General features: G+C 47.1%; 1 protein-coding gene across 1 annotated transcript in view; it reads right to left on the reverse strand.

The window, feature by feature from the left end:
• The window catches only part of LRRN2 (leucine rich repeat neuronal 2), a 65,833-nt gene that overhangs the window by 35,788 nt on the left and 12,867 nt on the right, over positions 1 to 17,178 (reverse strand). The window lies entirely within an intron of this gene.

Raw genomic sequence — 17,178 nt, forward strand, 5'->3', positions numbered from 1 at the left:
AGTCCGGGCACAGCTAGATGATACCAGATGAAGTCCAGAGTCGGTGTCGGTTGTTTTCCAAGAGGATCCGAATAACAATCAGGAACCAAAAGCAGCAGGGCAGGAGCACACAGGAAGCAGTATACTCAGGCACTGGACTAAGCTTTAGGGGCGGCTTTTAAACAGATGGACAGGAAGTAGGGCAACAGAACAGAAAACTCCATGTTAACAAAGGGCAAGCTCTTTCAAAAGAAAACTGGAAAACCCGGAACTCTGACACTGGCAGTTTTTTAAGTTGGCTCCAGATGATTCTAAAAAGGCCATTTGCAACACCTGCCATGCCAGCATCAGCAGGGGTACCAAAACTAGCAGCCTGACCACCACCAGCATGATCAGGCACATGTCAGCCAAGCACCCGACTTTGTGGGAAGTACAACAGAGTCGAGGAGCAGTGCTTGCTGATGTCACTGCTACGTCTTCGCTGGTTGTGCATGCGAGCCAATCCCCTGTCCATGCTGCATGCGAACAAGCCTCCTCCACTCCTGCACCTGCAGTTGCCTACGCAGAAAGAACACCATCATCAAGCACGTCCTTGTCCCAGCGCAACGTTCAGTTATCCATTCAGCAAACCTTTGAACGCAGGCGCAAATACACTGACAACACCCCACATGCCACAGTTCTAAATGCTAACATTTCGCGACTGCTTGCGCTGGAAATGTTGCCTTTTAGGCTGGTTGAGACAGAAGCATTCCGTGACCTGATGGTGGCAGCTGTCCCACGTTACTCGGTCCACAGCCGCCACTATTTCTCCCGGTGTGCCGTCCCCGCATTGCATAACTAACCACGTGTCACAAAACATCACACGTGCCCTGAACAACGCTGTTTCAGCCAAAGTCCACCTAACCACAGACACGTGGACAAGTGCATGTGGGCAAGGCCGCTACATCTCGTTGACGTCACACTGGGTTAATATTGTGCAAGCTGGGACCCAGTCTGAGCGAGGGACGGAACACGTCCTTCACACACCAAGTTTTGCAGGCCCTACCTCAGTCAGGGTTTCACACACACTCTACAGCTCCGGAATGTCATGCTCCTCAGCCTCCTCCTCCTCCTGCGCATCCTGATCCACTTTACCCTCCACACCAGTCCCAAGCTGGAAGTGTCGCGGGCGGAGGAGGGGACGGTGCGCTCTCCCACTGCTCGGGTCCGGCTGACGCAGCTCTACGGCTGCTGCTGCTCGTTGGCTCGAGCGATGGCCGGATCCCGGGGACTCGAGCGGCGCTACTCGCCCGTGAGTGAAAAGGGGTGGTTTGGGTTTTGGGGATATTGTCCGTGACGCCACCCACGGTTGTGGTGATTGTGTGGACACCACCGCTGCTCTGGACGGGGATCCCGGGAGCCTGTGACAGGGAGCAGCTTTGTTGTTATTTCTCCCCTCCGTGGGTAGGGGGGTTGGTTGTCCCGGGGCCTGGTGATGGGGTAGAGATGGATGACAGGCGGGTTGCGGGGCCTGATGAAGTGCAGGGTCGCAGGGGCAGCGCTGTGCCGCACGGCACGGAGGTACTCACTCAGCCCAATGATGATGACACAGTTCACGGTAAAACAAGTGGCTGGATGGACGGGTCACTCGGACGGCTGCGGTTGTTCCTCCCTGCAGGTTAGTGATGACTGTCTCTCCCTGCACCTAAGTTAAGTGTTGGTAGTGATGGTTTCCCAACGGTAACCCGCTCCCCGACCTGGATATGGGCCGGAGGAGCCCCTTTTGCCCACAGGCGATGGCACTGGGAGACGGTTGCCCTTGGCGGTGGCTGTGTCTCCCCTTCACGGTTGTACGGTTGCCTTCTATCTGGACTTGGCTGTTTGGAAACCCTGAGGTTCCCTTCACTAACGGATTTGGCAAATTCACGGCGACACCAAGCCTTGCCGGGATCCGAAAGTCCTCTGCCAATGGTGCTGGCTTCTCTTTGTATACCGGTCCGGTACGGCCGGGTCACCACCCGTCCACGGTCCTTACGGCAGACTCCAATCGGCCTCCACTGCAGACGGTCACCACATCCTGCCAACCTTGCTGTCCTGTCCGGGCCACACACCCGGACCAACTTCAGGCTCTTTGCTGTCACTTTTCTCCTCTCTACTACTTTCCTCCTTCCACTTCCTTAGCTTAACTCTCACTGCCTGTGTTTTCCCTCCTCCTCGGTGGGTGGAGACCAACCGCCTGGCTCCACACCCTGGTGTGGACAACAGCCCCTGGGGAAGGCAACAAGGATTTTGTGTTTTGACTATGATATGCCTGCAGGGAGTGTGGGGTGTTTAAGTGTTGTGCTCTGTGGCCCCTGGCTTGTCCAGGGCGACACAGAAGCACTGCAGCACTGCCTCGGCGAAGCGGCAACAGGCAGTGCTGAAGCTAATCTGCATAGGTGACAAACCCCACAATGCAGAAGAGGTGTGGACAGCTCTGAAACAGCAGGCAGATCACTGGCTCACAACTCTGAACCTAAAGCCAGGAAAGGTCGTGTGTGACAATGGCCGGAACCTGGTGGCGGCTTTGAGGCGAGGCCAGCTGACACATGTTCCATGCGTGGCCCATGTGCTCAACCTCGTGGTTCAGCGGTTTCTAAAGTCATACTCAGAGCTGTCTGATCTGCTGGTAAAAGTTCGCCGCCTGTCTGCACATTTTCGAAAGTCACCTACTGCTTCAGCCGGCCTTGCCGGCTTAAGACGCCGTTTGCATCTTCCGGCACACAGACTGGTGTGTGATGTCCCCACGCGTTGGAATTCAACTCTGCACAAGTTGGTCAGGATATGTGAGCAGAAGAGGGCAGTTGTTGAGTACCTGCATCACCTAAGCCGTCGGGAAATGGGTCAAACTCCACACATAACACCTGAGGAGTGGAGATGGATGTCCGACCTATGCACCATCCGCCAAAACTTTGAGGACTCCACCAAGATGGTGAGCGGCGATGACGACATTATTAGCGTCACCATACCGCTTCTCTGCCTTCTAAAATGGTCTCTGCTCAAAAAACAACCATGATGCATTGCAGGCGGAGCGCGATGAGTTTGAGCAAGAAACAGTAGTGGGTGTGGGTGATGATAACACACAGCCCAGCCTCGTCTCATCACAACGTGCAGTGGAGGACTATGACGAGGAGGAGGATGAAGACATGGAGCAACTCTCTGGCCAAATTGAGGATATGACATGCAGTCATATCCTCGGTTCAGCGTGGCTGGCCAGAGGACAGGGTAGATGATGAGGAGGAGGAGGAGGAGGACAGCATGTTCAGTCATCGTGTTGGTCAGGATACTGAAGTGATGGCTGTTAAGAGTCTGGCACACATGGCTGACTTTATGGTAAGCTGCCTGTCTCGTGACCCTCGCGTTAAGAACATCTTGGCCGACAATCATTACTGGTTGGTAACACTGTTAGACCCACGCTAAAAGGAGAACTTTATGTCTCTTATTCCCGAGGCGGAGAGGTCAGGCAAAATGCAGCAGTTCCAGAAGGCCATAGTCACGGAAGTAGGCAAAGCATTCCCCTCACAAAATGCTAGCGGCATAGGTCATGAATCAGTGGACAACCGAGGCGTACAGCCGAGAGAGGCACAAGTCCAATCCGCCAGAGGTAGGGGAACAGTCTTTAAGATGTGGGACAGTTTTCTCAGCCCCTCACGTACCACAGCCCCTGAGGTGCGGGGTAGTGCCACAAGAAATCCTAAGTTTGCCCAGATGCTGAAGGAGTACCTTGCAGATCGAACAACTGTACTCCGACATTCCTCTGTGCCTTACAATTATTGGGTATCCAAGCTGGACACGTGGCATGAATTGGCTCTCTACGCCTTGGAAGGCCTGGCCTGCCCTGCTGCTAGCGTTTTGTCAGAGCGTGTTTTTAGTGCCGCAGGTGGAATCATTACAGATAAACGCACCCGCCTGTCAACTGAAAATGCTGACAGGCTGACTCTGATCAAGATGAACAAGGGTTGGATTGGGCCAGACTTCACCACACCACCAGCAAATGAGAGCGGAATTTAAAGTTTGCCATGTACCTCCACTCACCCATGGGTACACACTTCTGGACTTTGGATAATCGCTGGACTGCTCCTCCTTCTCCTCATGCGCCACCATGATGATGACCGTTACAGATTGCAATACTTAGGCCTTTGTTTCAGGTATACCCCCAGTGGTAAATTTTTTCGCCCATTCTTTGCAGAATGGACATTACAACGACAGGAGACCCGCTCCTTTGCAATGGGAACAATGTTTTGAGGCCCTCATGCACGTCTCTACCCAGGGACAACGTGGAGCCTCCCAATTTTTGGCTGCCCTGCCTAAGGGCTATACTACAATAGACCCACTTCCTTCCAATGGGCACTTCAGGTTTACAGGCCCTCATGCACGTCTCTATCCAGGGACAACGTGGAGCCTCCCAATTTTTGGCTGCCCTGCCTAAGGGCTATACTACAATAGACCCACTTCCTTACAATGGGCACTTCATGTTTACAGGCCATCATGCACGTCTCTATCCAGGGACAATATGGAGCCTGACGCTGCCACCGACTGCCACACACGTGCTGTTTTTAAATGCAAGCACGGACGCAATAAGAACGTAACTGGTTTTTAGGAGCGACAATTACTGAGAAGTCTGACACTATCAGACACTGCTGACTGACGTGTATTATACACTAGACTTGTGCGTTATATAATAGTTTGTGCAAAACGCGCACCTGTACACTGCCACCGACTGCCACACACGTGCTGTTTTTAAATGCAAGCACGGACGCAATAAGAACGTAACTGGTTTTTAGGAGCGACAATTACTGAGAAGTCTGACACTATCAGACACTGCTGACTGACGTGTATTATACACTAGACTTGTGCGTTATATAATAGTTTGTGCAAAACGCGCACCTGTACGCTGCCACCGACTGCCACACACGTGCTGTTTTTAAATGCAAGCACGGACGCAATAAGAACGTAAATGGTTTTTAGGAGCGACAATTACTGAGAAGTCTGACACTATCAGACACTGCTGACTGACGTGTATTATACACTAGACTTGTGCGTTATATAATAGTTTGTGCAAAACGCGCACCTGTACGCTGCCACCGACTGCCACACACGTGCTGTTTTTAAATGCAAGCACGGACGCAATAAGAACGTAAATGGTTTTTAGGAGCGACAATTACTGAGAAGTCTGACACTATCAGACACTGCTGACTGACGTGTATTATACACTAGACTTGTGCGTTATATAATAGTTTGTGCAAAACGCGCACCTGTACGCTGCCACCGACAGACACACACGTGCTGTTTTTAAATGCAAGCACGGACGCAATAAGAACCTAACTGGTTTTTAGGAGCGACAATTACTGAGAAGTCTGACACTATCAGACACTGCTGACTGACGTGTATTATACACTAGACTTGTGCGTTATATAATAGTTTGTGCAAAACGCGCACCTGTACCCTGCCACCGACTGCCACACACGTGCTGTTTTTAAATGCAAGCACGGACGCAATAAGAACCTAACTGGTTTTTAGGAGCGACAATTACTGAGAAGTCTGACACTATCAGACACTGCTGACTGACGTGTATTATACACTAGACTTGTGCGTTATATAATAGTTTGTGCAAAACGCGCACTTGTACCCTGCCACCGACTGCCACACACGTGCTGTTTTTAAATGCAAGCACGGACGCAATAAGAACCTAACTGGTTTTTAAGAGCGACAATTACTGAGAAGTCTGACACTATCAGACACTGCTGACTGACGTGTATTATACACTAGACTTGTGCGTTATATAATAGTTTGTGCAAAACGCGCACCTGTACCCTGCCACCGACTGCCACACACGTGCTGTTTTTAAATGCAAGCACGGACGCAATAAGAACCTAACTGGTTTTTAGGAGCGACAATTACTGAGAAGTCTGACACTATCAGACACTGCTGACTGACGTGTATTATACACTAGACTTGTGCGTTATATAATAGTTTGTGCAAAACGCGCACCTGTACGCTGCCACTGACTGCCACACACGTGCTGTTTTTAAATGCAAGCACAGACGCAATAAGAACCTAACTGGTTTTTAGGAGCGACAATTACTGAGAAGTCTGACACTATCAGACACTGCTGACTGACGTGTATTATACACTAGACTTGTGCGTTATATAATAGTTTGTGCAAAACGCGCACCTGTACGCTGCCACCGACAGACACACACGTGCTGTTTTTAAATGCAAGCACGGACGCAATAAGAACCTAACTGGTTTTTAGGAGCGACAATTACTGAGAAGTCTGACACTATCAGACACTGCTGACTGACGTGTATTATACACTAGACTTGTGCGTTATATAATAGTTTGTGCAAAACGCGCACCTGTACGCTGCCACTGACTGCCACACACGTGCTGTTTTTAAATGCAAGCACGGACGCAATAAGAACCTAACTGGTTTTTAGGAGCGACAATTACTGAGAAGTCTGACACTATCAGACACTGCTGACTGACGTGTATTATACACTAGACTTGTGCGTTATATAATAGTTTGTGCAAAACGCGCACCTGTACGCTGCCACTGACTGCCACACACGTGCTGTTTTTAAATGCAAGCACAGACGCAATAACAACCTAACTGGTTTTTAGGAGCGACAATTACTGAGAAGTCTGACACTATCTGGACTGTTTTACACTGTGTACACCAGCCCCAGATATGATGAAGGCTGGTATACGGTCACCACTACCCTGCCTGCCTGCCTGTATACTGCTACAATAGTCCTGACAAGGACTCTTCTGGTCACTAGCCTGTATTCCGACCTGGCTATACCCTGCCTGTATATAGCAACAATAGTCCTGAGAAGGACTCTGCTACTGTACTCCGACCTGGCTATACCCTGCCTGCCTGTATACAACTAGAATAGTCCTGAGAAGGACTTCTGGTCACACTGTTTGCAGCCCTGCTCCGGAACTAACTATAAAGGGCCGCAAAGCTTTCCCTGAATCAGCGACACTCTCCCTGCACTGACTGTCTGGATAGTTGTGAGCAGAGCACAGCGCGCCGGCCGATATAAAGGCTCGGTCACGCTGTGCAGACCGGCCAATCACTGCAATTCCACAACTAACAGGGCTGTGGCATTGCAGTGGTCTGCCAGCCAATCCCTGCATGAGGGCTGGCTCTCAAAAGAGCGCCAACATGCAGAAATGAAGACCACGAGTACAGCACGAGTATCGCGAGATTACTCGGTCCCCGCCGAGCAGCCCGAGTACAGCGATACTCGTGCGAGTACCGAGTAGTGACAAGCATGCTCGCTCATCACTAGTAGCAACCAGTGGGAATAGGCTGCACCTAACTAATATACAGTGACAAGCAAAAGGGCAGAGACGTAATGACCACGGTCGCAGAGGTCGCCATCGTGACCGGGCCTGGCAGGTTAGGGGCCCGGCGCCTGCCCTGCAGGTCAGCAGCCGGCTCCTCTCTGTTAGAGAGGAGCTGTGCTGTTCTCTTGCAGACCACGCGGCCGCTATATGGCCCGTGACTCAAGGGAGCCTGGTGTCAGCGGCGGCAGCTCCGTGCCCCCCTCTCCCGTCATCGCACACAGCAATGATGAAGCATGGAGCGGCGCGTACCGCTCCATGCTTCATCATTCTCTCTCTGTACCTGCGCTCGACATCTCAGAGTGATGACGTTACTCCTGTGCAACTGCTGTGCTGACAGCACAGAGTGCAGGATGGGAAGACGCTCTGACCGGAGCATCGGAGGAACGAGGAGAGGGGAGGACTTGTTGGTTTTTTTTTTAATCAGTGATTACACTGTGGCCAGAGGCCTAAGGGGCTGCATTATACATGGAGGTCTATGGGGGGCTGCATTATACATTGAGGTCTAGGGGCTGTATTATACATGGAGGTCTATGGGGCTGCAATTTAATACATATAGGACTATGGAGGCTCCATTATAATATGTGGAGGACTATGGGGGCTACCGTATACATGGACTATGGGGGTGCATTATAAAACTTGGAAGACTATGGGAGTGCATTATAATATATGGAGGACTATGGGGGTGCATTATAAGATATGGAGGGCTATGAGGGCTACTTTACACATGGAGGACTATGGAAAATGCATGATAATACATGGAGGACTATGGGGGTGCATTCTAATATATGAAGGGTTATGTGGGACCCTTTATACCATATGGGAGGCTATGTGGGGAGCATTATTGTATTTGGATAACTATATTTGAGGGGGGACAAAGATATAAGTGTGGGATTGGAAAGTTTTGTGTTGAAGGAAAAATGCTCTTTCGCTCAGCATTCAACTTTCCCATGCTCTGCTATATATCTTCTCTCAGCACCCAGCTTTCCCATGCTCTGATATGGGAAAGCTGGGTGCTGAGGGAAAGATGTATAGCAGAGCATAGGGAAGCTGGGTGCCAAGGACAAGATGGATATCAGAACATAGGAAAGCTGGGTGCTGATAGAAAGAGGGATTTCAGATCATGAGAAACTTGGGTGCTGAGGGAAAGAATCAAGCGTTAGCGTCTTTATCCCGTACCCAGAGTATCGGCATGATTATCCCGTACCCCCAGTGTCGGAGTACGTGGAGGGGGGCCCAGGTCCAAACTTTAAATCGGGGCCCATCAAACTCTAGTTACACCACCTCAAAAAGGTAACAATGTTTTTAACTTTTGACTTTCAGGATCCATATCTCACCATCCACTACAGCTTTGAGCGTGAGATTGCCATAATTTTATAGACAATCATTTTGGCTATCTTGTATATATATTTAGCTTGCAACTTTTTAGCATGTGATTAATTATGTAAAGTCTTGCCATGTCACTCAATTGTTACAGTTTTGCTCCTGTTGTTTGAAAAATCTTTTTCTTCTGTATATTATAAATTAGAACCTTTTCTCCCATTCCCTTATAGCTCTGTGTGTAATTAGATTGATAACCTAACGAAAGTAAATGGTTCGAATCGAGGAGCAGGCATGAAGGAGATTCCCAAGAAAAGAGGATCAGCATCATCCCGCTCATCGATAGCAGTCTTTCATTGAAGAAAATTGCCAAGCTGCATCATGTGAGTGCCATAACAATTGGGAGAATACAAAATGATGTCTATCCATTTATTCAAAAGTCAAAAGGTGGATGTCCAGGCAAAATATTGCAGTCAACAAGTCGGCTCATCACAAGGTCTATCAGTTCTGTAGTGACAAACATGGCAATGGAAGTGGTTCGTATGCCTCATAATAGTGAGCTCAATGACATCCATGCAAGCACTCTGTAATGCATGTCACACAAGCCTGGAATGGTGGACGGAAAAAAGGTGAAGAAGCCTCTACTGCAACATCATCATAAGAAGCATCGGCTCCAGTTTGCAAAAAAGTACAAAAAGTGAACAGTAGAAGACTGGAAACAGGTGATTTGGAGTGGTCAGACGAAAGTCAGTAGATTAGGCTTTGAAGGATGCTATTAGGTCTGGAAGAAACAAGGGAAAAAGAGGCTAACGGATCAAAAAATTGAAGAAACTATCAAGTTTGGTACAGGAAGTGTGACAATATGGGATTGTTTTACAGCTAATTGTGTTAGACATTTGGCCAGAATTGATGGTGGTCTCAATGGTGAGGTATATGTGAGTATTCTGCAAGACAAGTTACTTCATACACTCAAGTACTATGGGTATGAAAAGGATGACATAGTGTTCCAGCAGGACAACAACCGAATGCATACGTCTAGATCGTCGAAGAAATGGTTCAATGACAGGTGCTGGATTTGCCCACACATTCCAAAGACCTTAACCCGATTGAAAACTTGTGGGTAGAGTTGAAGAAAAAGCTGTATACACCATGTTCCAAATTACTATGCAAATTTGATTTAACCCCATTACGACCGCGTTACGTTTTAAAACGGCACCAAAAAAGGGTCCTTATTCCTTTCTGCCGTTTTAAAACGGCGGGCAGAAATAAGTGTATAGCGCCCCCCAGCGTCAGAAAATCTCCGGGATTTTAGCTACCGGGGGTAGCTGAGACCCTGGAGATCATGATTCGGGCCGGTTTTTCTGGTCCCCAGTCACGTGATGACCGGTATACACCGTATACCGATCATCAAGTTATAGTAAATGACCGCGCCGGTAAAAAATGATTTATCTCCCATCTGGCATGATCAAATATGTCAGATGGGAGATAAATGTCTTTCTCGGTTCCCTCCGGTCCCCCGGTGTCCCCAAAGTGCCCCCCCCGACCCCCAACCCCCTCCCGAAAATCCAAGATGGCCGCGCGCACCGGCCGCATTCACACTTTTCTTATGATTTCTGTCGTATGTGCCATAACACATGCGACAGAAACCTGCTCCCCAGGCCCTGCCAAGTCACCCCCTATCCCCACCCCGGTGTTCCCCGGTGTCCTACATACCTGTCGGAGCGCTGATCCCCCGCGGCCCCCTCCTCCGGCTCCTTCACAGCAGACGCCGGTCACATGTGCAGAGCGCGGCTGTCAGCTTCCTGTGTTCAGGATGCTGGCTGCTGCTGCTGCTCGGCACACTGCAGCTGTGACCCAGGGAGGGTGGGTGCAGATTCTTTGCACCCACTCTCCTCAAATGGAGGGTCTGCACACCTAGAAAATGGGGGATATGTTCCCTGAACGTGTCCCCCATATTCTAGAAGGTCCAGAGTCGACGTGGGACGTCCAAATGGATTACAGCAGATTTTTTTTTTCTTTTCAATAAATTGGTTAATCAGGGAATGTTTTGGGGAGTGTTTTTTCAAATAAATTTTTTTTTGTTGTCAATTTTTTTTTTTATTACTGTCAATTAGTTATGTCGGGTATCTGATAGACGCCGTGACATAACTAATTGCTGGGCTTGATGCCAGGTGACATTACACATCTGGTATCAACCCCATTTATTACCCCATTTGCCAACGCACCAGGGCGCGGGATGAGCTGGGGCGAAGCGCCAGAATTGGCGCATCTAATGGATGCGCCATTTCTGGGGCGGCTGCGGCCTGCTATTTTTAGGCTGGGAAGAGTCCAATAACCATGGCTCTTCCCATCCTGAGAATACCAGACCCCAGCTGTCAGCTTCACCTTGGCTGGTGATCTAATTTGGGGGGACCCCACGTTTGTTTTGTTTTTTTTAATTATTTATTTATAAATAATTAAAAAAAAAACACCTTGGGGAGCAATCCAAATTGATCACCAGACAAGATGAAGCTGTCAGCTGTGGTTTGCAGGCTACAGCTGTCTGCTTTACCCTAGCTAGCTATCAAAAATAGGGGGGACCCCACGTCATTTATTTTAATTCTTTTTTTTTCTTTTGGGCTAAATACAAGGCTAGGCACCCTTTAGTGTCACATGAAAGGCACTAAAGGGCGCCAGCTTAGAATCTGCAGAGGGGGGTGGACATTATATATATGTTTGACATCTATCCATTCATCCATTGTAGCATTTTACGCTGTGTGCCCACAATCAGGGTTTGCAGCGTTTTGGGCGCAGAGTGTTTTCCCTGCGTCCATAACGCTGCGTTGTGCAGTAGAAGCACAGTGGAAGGATTTTTAGAAATCCCGTGCCCACTGTGTTTCTTTTCTCTGCAGCATAAACCGACCTGTGGCGCAGCTTCCCGAGCCTCAGCATGTCAATTTATGCTGCGGAGATGAGTGTTTTCTGCAGGTAGAATAGAGCTAAAGTCCACAGCAGCCTGAACCCAAATCGTGGGCATGGGCAGCTGTGTTCTCCCGTGGACAACACTCACATCTCTGCAGGAAGGCTGACACTGTGTACTAGCAACATTATTGTGAAGTACCTGTGGATTCAAAATGCTTACTATACTCCTGAATAAAATCCTTGAGGGGTCCAGTTTCCAAAATGAGGTCACTTGTGGGGGGTTTCTGATGTATAGGTACCCTAGGGGCCCTGCTAATGTGACATGGTGCGCGCAATTTACTTCAACTTTTCCAAAATTCAAATGGTGCTCCTTCCATTCCAAGCCCTCCCATTTATCCAAACAAAGGTTTTTGGCCACATGTGGGGTATCCCTGCGCTCACAAGAAATTAGATAACCTGTGGGGTACACGTTTTGTTGTTGCCTCTTGAAAAAGTGAGAAATGTGTCGCTAAATCAACATTTTTGTGAAAAAAATGAAAATTTCAATATGGCAACCTAAGCTTATCAAATTCTGTAAAGTATTCGTGGATTCAAAATGCTCAATATACACCTCGATAAAAGCCTTGAGGTGTCTTGTTTCCAGAATGGGGTCACTTGTGGGGGACCTCCACTGTTTAGGCACCTTAGGGGCTTTCCAAATGTGACATAGCGTCCGCTAATTATTGCAGCCAATTGTTCAGTCAAATGGCACTTTTTCACTTCCGAGACCTGCTGTGCACCCAAACAGTTGATTTCCACCACACATAAGGTATCAGCATACTGAGGAGAAATTGCACAATAAATTTTATGCTGATATTTTTCCGTGTACTCTTGTTAAAAAAAAGCTATCTGGTTGAAGTAACAATTTTGTGGTAAAAATATATTTTTTTTATTTTCACAGCTCAACATTATAAACTTTTGTGAAGCACCTGGGGGTTCAGGGTACTCACCAAACATCTAGATAAATTCCTTGTGGGGTCTATTTTCCAGAATGGGGTCACTTGTGGGGGACCTCCACTGCTTAGGCACCTCAGGGGCTCTCCTAATGCAACATGGCGTCCACTATTGATTCCAGCCAATTTTGCAGTCAAGTTGCACTCCTCTTCCGAGCCCTGCAGTGTGCCCAAACAGTTGATTTCCACCACGTACAAGATATCACCAAACTCAGGAGAAATTGCGCAATAAATTTCATGGTGATTTTTTTCCTGTTACCCTTGTGAGAAAAAAAAGCTACCTGGTTGAAGTAATAATTTTGTGGTAAAATTTTCTTTTTTTATTTTATGGCTCAACATTATAAACTTCTGTAAAGCACCTGGAGGTTCAGGGTACTCACCAAACATCTAGATAAATTCCTTGAGGGGCCTAGTTTCAAATATGGGGTCACTTGTGGTGGTTTTTTGCTGTTTACATACCTTAGGGGTCCTCCAAATGCGACGGTGCCCGCAATCTTTTTCAGCCAAATTTCCTTTCCAAAATTCAAATATTGCTCCTTCCGTTCCAAGCCCTCCCAATTCTCCAAACACAGGTTTCAGACCACAAGTGAGGTATCACCGCGCTCATAAAAAAGTGGGTAACAAACATTGGGGTGAAATTTTTGGAATTACCTCTTGAAAAAGTGAAAAAAGTTATGCTAAAGCAACATTTTTGAGAAAAAAATGAAAATTTTCAATGTGACAATGTAACGATCAAAATCTGTGAAGCACCTGTGGATCCAAAATGCTCACTATACCCCTACATAGAAGCCTTGAGAGGTCCACTTTCCAAAATGGCGTCACTTGTGAGGAGTTTCTGCTGTTTAGGTACCTTAGCGGACCTGTAAATGCAACATGGTGCCCGTAATCTATTTCAGCCAAATTTGCTTTCCAAAATTCAAATATTGCTGCTCCTGTTCCGAGCCCTCCCAGTTGTCCAAACAAAGGTTTCTGACCACATGTGGGGTGTTGGCGCGTTCATAAGAAAGTGGGTAACAAGTTTTGGGGTTCATTTTGTTGTGTTATTTCTTCTAAAAGTGAATAAATTTGGGGTAGAGCAACATTTTAGGTAAAATTTTATTTTTTGCTTTTTTTCATTCCACTTTGCTTTAGTTCCTGTGAAGCACCTGAAGGGTTAATAAACTTCTTGGATGTGGTTTTGAGTACTTTGAGGGGTGCTGTTTTGAGAATGGTGTCACTTTTAGGTATTTTCTGTCACTTAGGCCTCTCAAAGTCACTTCAAATGTGATGTGGTCCTTAAAAAAATGGTTTTGTGAATTTTGTTGAAAAAATGGGAAATTGCAGATGAACTTTGACCCCTTCTAACTTCCTAACCCCAAAACATTTTGTTTCAGAAATTGCGCTAATGTAAAGTAGACATGTGGGAAATGTTATTTATTAACTGTTTTGTGTGACATAACTCTCTGGGTTAAGGGCATAAAAATTAAAAGTTTGAAAATTGCAAAATTTTCAAAATTTTCATCAAATTTCCGATTTTTTCACAAATAAAAGCAAAAAATATCGTTCTAAATTTATAACTATCATGAAGTACAATATGTCACGAAAAAACAATGTCAGAATCACCGGGATCTGTTGAAGCGTTCCAGAGTTATAACCTCATAAAGTGACACTGGTCAGAATTGCAAAAAATGGCCTGGGCATTAAGGACAAAACTGGCTTCGTCCTTAAGGGGTTAAGTGTCATAGCGATTAATTTTTTTTTTCAATGAAACTCATTGATGGTATTGTGTCTCAGGGTTCTTTGAATCACTGAAATCCATCTCAGATACCTGTGATAATTAGTTTGCCAGGTGAGCCTAATAAAAGGAAAACTGGATGTTCCACAATATTAAGCAGGCCACAGTTTTCAAGTAACATGGGAAAGAAAAAGGATCTCTCTTGAAAAAAAATTAATAAAACATTGAAAAGAAAGAAAAAGGATCTCTCTGCTGCCGAAAAGCATCAAATAGTGCAATGCCTTGGACAAGGGATGAAAACATTAGATATTTCACGAAAACTTAAGCATGATCATTGTACTCTGCAGAGATTTGTGACTGATTCAGAGCACATACGTGTTCGTGCTGATAAAAGCAGAATGAGGAAGGTTTCTGCTTAGCAAGTTCATCGGATTAAGAGAGCAGCTGCTAAAAAGCCATTATAAACCAGCAAACAGATATTTGAAGCTGCTGGTGCCTCTGGGGTCCCTCGAACCTCAAGCTGTAGGATCCCTCAAAGGCTTACTGTGGTGCATAAACCTACTATTCGGCTACCCCTAACAAGTGCTCACAAGCAGAAACAGTTGCAGTGGGCCCAGACATACATGAAGACTAATTTTCAAACAGTCTTGTTTATTGATGAGTGTCGAGCAACCCTGGATGGTCCAGATGGATGGAGTAGTGGATGGTTGGTGGATGGCCACCATGTCCCAACAAGGCTGCAACGTCAGCAAGGAGGTGGAGGAGTCATGTTTTGGGCCGGAATCATGAGAAGACATCTGGTAGGCCCCTTTAGGGTTCCTGAAGGTGTGAAAATGACCTCTGCAAAGTATATAGAGTTTCTGACTGACAGCTTTCTTCCATGGTACAAAAAGCAGAATTGTGCCTTCGGCCTCCGACACACATCCGGTACATGTTTGCCATTTTTTGCACGTCTCGGCGGCATGGATACACGTACACCAATGCTACCCTATGGTAGCAGGCACACACACGTAAAACCGCACGGAACGTGTGTCCGTGTGCGTTTGTACGTGTGTACATTTTTCTACACGCTGACATGTCCACGTTTTCTCCGGCAGCACGGGTGTCACAAGGCCCGCACGGATGTAGTGTGGATGCGGTCCTGTGTGACACGCGCCGGAGAAAACACACGTGTCAGTGAAAAAAACCCAAAACATTTACTCACCTTCTCCAGCCCTCCTGTCTCTGCCGCTGCTGCCATTTGCTACCGACCGCCGCTCATTATGCTCATTTAATATTCACTTCACTGCGGCCGGCAGCAGCGGGGAGACGGCAGGGATGGAGACCAAAGATCAGCACCACGGACAGCAGCGCGGACCACTTGAGTATGCAAATTAACAGTTCTACGTGTGCTATCGCGGATAGCACACGTAGAACACACATGGACCGCGCGTACCCGAGACACGTACTTACCACACGCAACACGCAGGGTAAATACGTGTCTCGCGTCACATGCGTGTTTTTAATGGAAGTGTGTTTCAGGCCTTCAGGAGCAAAATCATCTTCATGCTTGACAATGCACCATCTCATGCTGCAAAGAATACCTCTGTGTCATTGGCTGCTATGGGCATAAAAGGAGATAAACTCATGATGTGGCCGCCATCTTCCCCTGACCTCAACCCTATAGAAAAACTTTGGAGTATTATCAAGCAAAAGATCTATGAGGGTGGGAGGCAGTTCACATCAAAATAGCAGCTCTGGGAGGCTATTCTGACATCATGCAAAGAAATTCAAGCAGAAACTCTCCAAAAATTCACAAGTTCAATGGATGCAACAATTGTGAAGTTGATATCAAAGAAGGGTTGCTATGTTAGGCCTCGTTCACACATCCATGCCTCCGGTACGTGTATGGACAGTTTTCTCACGTACCGGAGACACGTACACACGTTGACATATGTTTTCCTATAGTTTCGGGCACACGTAAGTATTTTTGCAAGGAACGTGTGTCCGTTCTGTACTTACGTGTGCCCATGTGCTCCACACGCCGACATGTCCATTTTTCTCCGGCATCACGGGTGTCACACGGAATGCAAACGTATCACACATAACACACACAGACCACACGGATGTGTTCCGTGTGACACGCACCGGAGTAAAGACATGTGTCTATTAAAAAAAAACAAACCTTTACTCACCTTCTCCAGCCCTGCAGTCTCTGCCGCTGCTGTCATTTGCTGCCGACCGCCGCTCATTACGCTCATTTAATATTCACTTCACTGTGGCCGGAAGCAGCAGCAGCGGGGAGTCGGCAGGACTGGAGACCGAAGATCAGCACCACGGACAGCGACGCCAGGGACAGGTGAGCAGAATGTTCCCGTTCTCCGTGTGTTATCACGGATAACACACGAAGAACACACGTGTGTTATACACACAGCTCACCGAGGGCAATACGCATCTTTGACACGTCCGTGAAACACGTGCGTGATTTTCACGGGCCGCGTGAAAGAGGCTGTTTTGGATTTAAATAGCTTTTTATTTCAGTAAATGTAACCTCCTAATGCTACAAATTCCACAAATGAGCATTTTCAGTTCTTTAAAACATATAAAATGTTTAGAAACTCTACTGTGCCTAATAATTTGGAACAGTGCATTTTGATGTTTTTTTAATTTTGAAGATTATACTGTTATCATTGGGAGGTTTCTTCAATAAAATTTGATGTATACTCTAACGGTTGATGACTATTAGACTGACTGTCATTTGCGCCAAACATTTAGGAAAATCAGAAAAAAATTTAATTTGCATTATAATTTTGAACATGGTGTACATACCCAAGTGAGTCAACCAGTATGTACCAACATTGGAAATGTGTAGAAGAGACCTGGAATCAGATTTTGGTCGAGACATAATTGATTCTAATGACA

Source organism: Anomaloglossus baeobatrachus, chromosome 2 (assembly GCF_048569485.1).
Source record: "Anomaloglossus baeobatrachus isolate aAnoBae1 chromosome 2, aAnoBae1.hap1, whole genome shotgun sequence".
NCBI classification, from domain to species: Eukaryota; Metazoa; Chordata; class Amphibia; order Anura; family Aromobatidae; genus Anomaloglossus; species Anomaloglossus baeobatrachus.